Below are 6,480 nucleotides of genomic sequence, written 5' to 3'. Positions count from 1 at the left end.
ATGATAGCAATGCTGTTGGACTTTAAAAGCAGTGTATATGGTTTGGCAGGGGCATATTTTGAGTTCTGATATTGGGCTGGTTTTATTGGCCATTGGGCTGGTTTTGGGCTGGTTTTGATTGGCCATTGGGCTGGTTTTGTCACACAGACCTGGCAACCCTGTTGCTGGCCGAAGCGTGTTGGCATCAGTGGGCCTAAAACACTAACTGATTAGCCTCTCCTTGTCGAAAACTAGCCAGTCATACTCATACAATTGTCCACGGTCAGCTCCACTTGTCATTGAATTTTTTTTTTTTAAATCACCTTTTAACTTTTGGTTCGTGAACTCGAGTGGTATCCTAAGCACGCCAGAACGATTCCATTGCGTCAATTATGTTTAAGACACGAGGACAGTCTGAGGAGTCGCAGAAAACTCGTTTTGTGGATACGGAGAGCTAAAAAGACATGAGACAAGACATGCGGCTAATGGCTGTGTCTAAAAGTGATGGATACAAATAAAAACCACAATGTACTGTCAGTGGGGGCTGACAAACAAGCAATATTCTCTCAATGAGCTACGATTAGCTATAGAACTCTGACAGGCTAAAACAGACTTTTGTCATTCATGTAAACAGATCTGGGTAGTAAAAAAATAACCCAGACTCCAGTGTTAATTTCGTTGACGAAAAATATGCGTTAACGACCTTTTCCCAATGACTAAGACGGGACGAAAAGGATCTTTGAAAATAAAAACTATGACTACATCTATCTATTTTAACTTTCGTTGACGAGACGAAACGCGACGAAAATGTTGGTGGTTGGTTTTTTTTTTTTCATAAACTTGTATGCACATCATTGGTTGAATATTGCCCGGTCCTGTATCTACCCCTCCTCCACTCCCTGAGATGCCCCCAGACATGCTAGCACTGGGGTCAGCCCTATGTTCCCACAGCCCTATGAACATGTATTGTTCCCAAATTTCTAAGGATTTTTTTTTCACTGACAATTTTGAAAATTAGGCCCTATGTTCCCAGATTTATTTTGAAAAATTAGTCCCGATGTTCCCACAGCCATATGTTCTAGGGTTAGAGTTTGAAAGCTAGCTAGCTTCTTCAAATCGGCAGCTACGGAATGCTGGACCCTTAACTACCAGGCAGGGGTAGAAATGTGGGAACTGTAGGAACATAGGGCCTAATTTTGTAATGAATATTAATAACAGAGCTGTGAGAACATAAGACCTAATTTTGAAAAAGCTCTTAGAAATGTGGGAACATAGGGCTGTGGGAACATAGGCACGCTCCCCAAGTGACGCCCTAACACACGTTATATGATGGCTCAAGTTCAAGCACTCGGTACTGGAAGAAAAAGAAGAATAGATACCTGGACAGTCTTTAATTATAACTTGACAGAAAGTAAAACACAATGCACCGCAATAACGGGAGAGAAACCTTGTGGCTTCAAAATAGGTGGGAAGAACACAAGACAACCCTGCAATTTATGCCAAAGTAAATTAGCTAGTAACTATCTATTATAATTAGCTAATGTTAGAATATATTATCCAACCTTAAGTTAACTTCAAAGGGGCAGTCGAGTGTGTAGGTTGTGTCAGCTTAGATAACTAGCTAGTAATTTTCGATTGAAACCTCCCGTTAGCCTTGGAAAATGATATCCAAAACTTTTAGCTAGCTAACGTTGGCTAACTATGAGGTAGCATAGCTAAGTTATACTAGCTATCGATAGCTAGCTAAGTTAGCTATCGATAACTAGCTAGTAAACGCATTGCAGAATGGACTAGACAGGCCAGGCATGACATTAATCAAGAACAAATAAATGAATATGTGATTGGTTTACATATCCTTGTCTATTCATGCAATTGTTATTATCATTGGCACCACTTTCAACTCTCAAAACTATCTGTTTAGCTAAATCTGTTGGTTATCAGATTGCATAGCAATTCATATGGAGGATATGTGGTTGATTTAACTCCAAGGTCAGGTAGGCATAGTAGTTGTATTGTGCTATCACCTCATTTTAATTTTCAAAATTTAGACTTGATATTCTCTTATATTTTAATGATAATACTGTTAATTAAGTATTGCCCTAAAATGATTATTTACATTGAATTAATTGGAATTCAGTTGTAGGCACTAGGAGATCTGTATCTTAGAGACTAATTGCATCCACAATTTATGTACTGCAAGCTTCACTATTATGCAATTGTAGACACAACACATGGGGTCCCTGGGCCTGAGAAGGGAAGGAAAGGAGTTTAATGTGGCTATAAGATGGACTTTTAAATGTGACTAAAACTAGACTAAAATGTAATGAGACTTCGTCGACTAAAATGTACTGAGTTTTCGTTGACGAAAACTAGACTAAAACTAGGGAGGATAAAAATGACTAAATGTGACTAAAACTAACTTGCATTTTCGTCTAAAGACTAAGACTAAATCTAAAATAGCTGCCAAAATTAACACTGCATATAACCATACATATAATTTATTTTAATTGTAATTGTCATTGTAATACACATCATTGTGCCAGTGGGGAAAATACTGTACACTGCCTTTAAAAAAAAAAATCTCAATCAGACATAAGGTGGCCCCCTTTCATTGGTTCTTTATCAAATATGCCAGCCCAACATAATTCGTAGATGGGCAATACACAGTTACTACTATTCAGATGTAACTTTTGTTTTGTCTTTTTTTTTTCTTTTGTAAAAGAACCAAGGAACAGTATCCTGAACAACAAATCTTCCCTCAGCCAGGTGATAGGCTGACTACATAAGTATACCCACCAGACTTCTGCCACATTTATATTAGTAAAACAGATCAATCAATATCCTGACAAACAACAAGCAATATTTACATGCCTCAATGGGCTATTTGGCTGTCACTCTCAGACTAAATCACTAGTACTGAAAACATTCAGGCTAACCATGCCTATTATATAATTTCATGTCTGAATAGCCTATCTGATAGCTGCATGGACATATGAGTCAGTGGGAAAAATGACACTGCCTTGATTTGGCTATTTCAAAATAATTAGGCTCATATGTAGTAAACGCAATCCTGAGACACTACTGTAATTTCTTATTCGTCAGGGAACAACGTGCCTTTGTTTTGATAGCATTCAAATGAGAAAAGCTAGACTCACAGGTATAAGTAGACCCAAACATTGTTAGAATTTGCCAGGCCACTTTCCTAACTGTGGGGAGCCTATGACAAACAACAGTTTAACTCTTTCATGGGAACAATGCCATACCAAGTGCTCTAGGTCTGCCACTATGTTCTCTCTGTATGATTACGGTATCCATGTCATGAATGAAGGGCTAACGTAATTGGTGGGTATAACTCTTATGTTTGTTAGCCTTCTTGCTATGATGCTGGCTATGCTTACAACAATAATTCGGTTTTAACTCAACAAACCCGAGATCTAAAGTGCAATTTATACTCGGTTTTAACGCAGAAACGTAACACGTAAGTTACATAAACGCTGTTGTAAGCCCCTTTAAGCAGTCACGTAACACGTAAGTTCTCACTATGCAACAAAAACACGGCGTGCCCACGCAGCCCGCAGAGACTGTGATTGGCTGCTAACCACATCCTTTCAGGGGGGTATTCGTCGTAGCTCGCTAAACGGTTTAGCGAGCTAATTTTCAGGCTAAGATAAAAAACGCCCCTCTTTTTGGTTCGTGGAAGCAACTTTTGATAAATCACCATAGTTACATATCGATTAGCACTAACCTGCTCCAGGGCAGGCTAACTTAAGTGTAGCTGGATAAGCTTGCCACACCCCCGGAAAAAGGAGGGATCCCATTGACCAAGGACTGATATTAGAGTTAGATTAGCGGAGGGAGAGAGTTCTTTGCGATCGCCAAGATCCATTATTCTTGTATGAGCGCTACCGATTCAGCCGAAAAGGAATCATTAATTTACAAGACCTTCTCGAGTCATTTATTGATATATGATCGTTATTGTCTATAAAGTAAGGCATTTTCAACAGAAAAATCTCCCGTTCATCGTGTCCATTCGCGTCATGGGGTAGGCAAAAAAACTTTACTCCACCTACTGTTTTGGCGTTGAATCGCTTTACAACACGCACAACCCTTGGGGAACCTAAAGGAACTATAAATCAAAACAACTGCGCTTATGTATCTTACGTGCTTACGTTTCTGCGTAAAAACCGAGTATAAAATACCCTTAACCCGATGGCGCTCGGAGGGGGTCTCGCCCGGGGTGTAATTCCATGTAGAACCGCCACTGCACACTGCTTGGAACTTGTTGGCGTGTTGTAGCTGCTCACTGCGCCATCCTGAGTTCTGTGCTCGTTGATGCTCGGTAAGCTACTTTGTTTCTTTTTATATGTATTACCGACCGTAGAATTTGTGTGGCTGTAACTGTTCTTCACTCCCTGTAGGAATTGGGGTAGCCGACAACGCTGCGGTTTTGCTTCTCGCTCCTTCTTCCTTCCTAGCAGCGCTTGCTGATTGCCATTCTGCTGTATGGTGGCTGGGTTCGTGGTTGGGTTGCCATGGCACCTCTCCATCAATCAAGCTTCAGCCTGTTATTGCTGCTGCTAATGTGTCCTTGTCTACCTGTGTCCTTGTTTGTTCGTTACTGACCAATTACTTTATGTCAGTGGCGTTGCGTCAATACAGGGCGCTGCCCTTTTGAGATAAAAAAAAAGACATGTCAAAAATCATTATATACCAAATAGTTAAAATAAGAAATGTACCGTGTTAACGCGTTAAATGTGTGTGGGAGACCGTAAGCCCCTGTCAATGTAACACCATCAAAGATTGAGAGTTGGATTGGTCTTGATCCACATATATTTATTAAGTGATGTTTACTGTAACACATGCCAAACACATTCGTAAGGACAACAGCGCAACACATACGTATTTCTCCTGCTGAGAACTGGAATAATCTATTTATATCTATATATACATTTCCAATACCGCCTCTGTGGTCACGTGACCGAACAACGAGGGAAATAGAATTTAGGCTCATCTCTGTCGAACACATGCTAGTTAGCTAACATACAGATCACCTCTATTTAATCAACCATTGCATCAAAGTTAACATTCTACACCCAATGACATGTTATTTTAACTTAGCACACACTTATATTTACAACTGACACCAGCTCACCTGTAACACATGCAAAACACATTCGTAAGGACAACAGCGCAACACATACGTATTTCTCCTGCTGAGAACTGGAATAATCTATTTCCTGCAGGAGCTAGCTTAGATACCGTAACCACAGTTTCTAGCGCGCTGCTACCATCTAGTGGTAGAACTGGTGTACTTAGTCATGCATTAACCCTGAATACTTCTCAAAACTCTCTTCAGGCAATAATCTTGCGCTGAGGGCGCAACATCAACAACCACTTAAATGTGATCAAATATAATATATTGCCATTCGTTATCACTGAGAAAAGCCCCTCCTCCCTGGTGGGGACACAAAAGTCTACGCAAAATTGAGAAAGAAGATTTCCACACAGTACTTTAATTCCCGATTTCCATGTTTCCATGTTCCATCAAAGAAAATCAGATAATGGGTCGTTTCCCGATTTTGGTTTTCTCATTTCAAAACGAAAATCCGTTGGCCGCAAAGTACACGGACCGCTCTCATACTTTTCACAGTCATTTGAGCAAGGACAGCTTCTCATTGGCGGATGAAAGTTCGATCCTGGGGCGCAAAGTCATTGCAAAGTCACCCCCGGAAAAAGGAGGGATCCCATTGACCAGGGACTGATATTAGATAGTTAGATTAGCGTAGGGAGAGAGTTCTTTGCGATCGCCAAGATCCATTATTCCATCATGATGAGTTCTTGTATGAGCGCTACCGATTCAGCCGACAAGGAATCATTAATTTACAAGACCTTCTCGAGTCATTTATTGCAAACACCACAGTCGAACATTGACTGCCTTACGCTTTTTTGCGAGTGGTACATTTTTGTAGTGTCGGTGATGCGGAGAACAAAGCACTCATAATTATATGACAGTGTTATTAGTACACCATAGCATATCATGATTGTAGAAAATTATTTATGTGGACTCATGATAAGAATAGAGAGAAATACACACAATTTATTTTCACTGCTTCAATTTATTGCATTTGTTATTAATACATTTAGTCATTTAACAGACGCTTTTGTTCAAAGCGACTTACAAGGAAATGTAAAACTACAGCGAGGAAGGAGGCGAGGGGATTCGAACTAGCAACTGTCGGCAGAGAATACGTATGGCCCAGAGATACCGTATTGAAACCGGAAGTGGGTGATTTACTCCGTTTGATTGGCTAATAACAGGACCTTTACTTCTTTGTTGAGAAATTGTGTTGATCGCCTGACTTTTAAACGATCATTTTTATTTTTTTATTATTATTATTATTTTTGTGAAGTTATACGGCTCAATACTCAATTGACTTGTTAACCGAACTTTTACGAAGTCATACAACTAAACACACAAGTGACTTGTTAACCGAACTTTTA

Source organism: Clupea harengus, chromosome 23 (genome assembly GCF_900700415.2).
Source record: "Clupea harengus chromosome 23, Ch_v2.0.2, whole genome shotgun sequence".
NCBI classification, from domain to species: Eukaryota; Metazoa; Chordata; class Actinopteri; order Clupeiformes; family Clupeidae; genus Clupea; species Clupea harengus.
The sequence above is the reverse complement of the archived record's forward strand: the minus strand, read 5'-3'. Positions refer to the sequence as shown.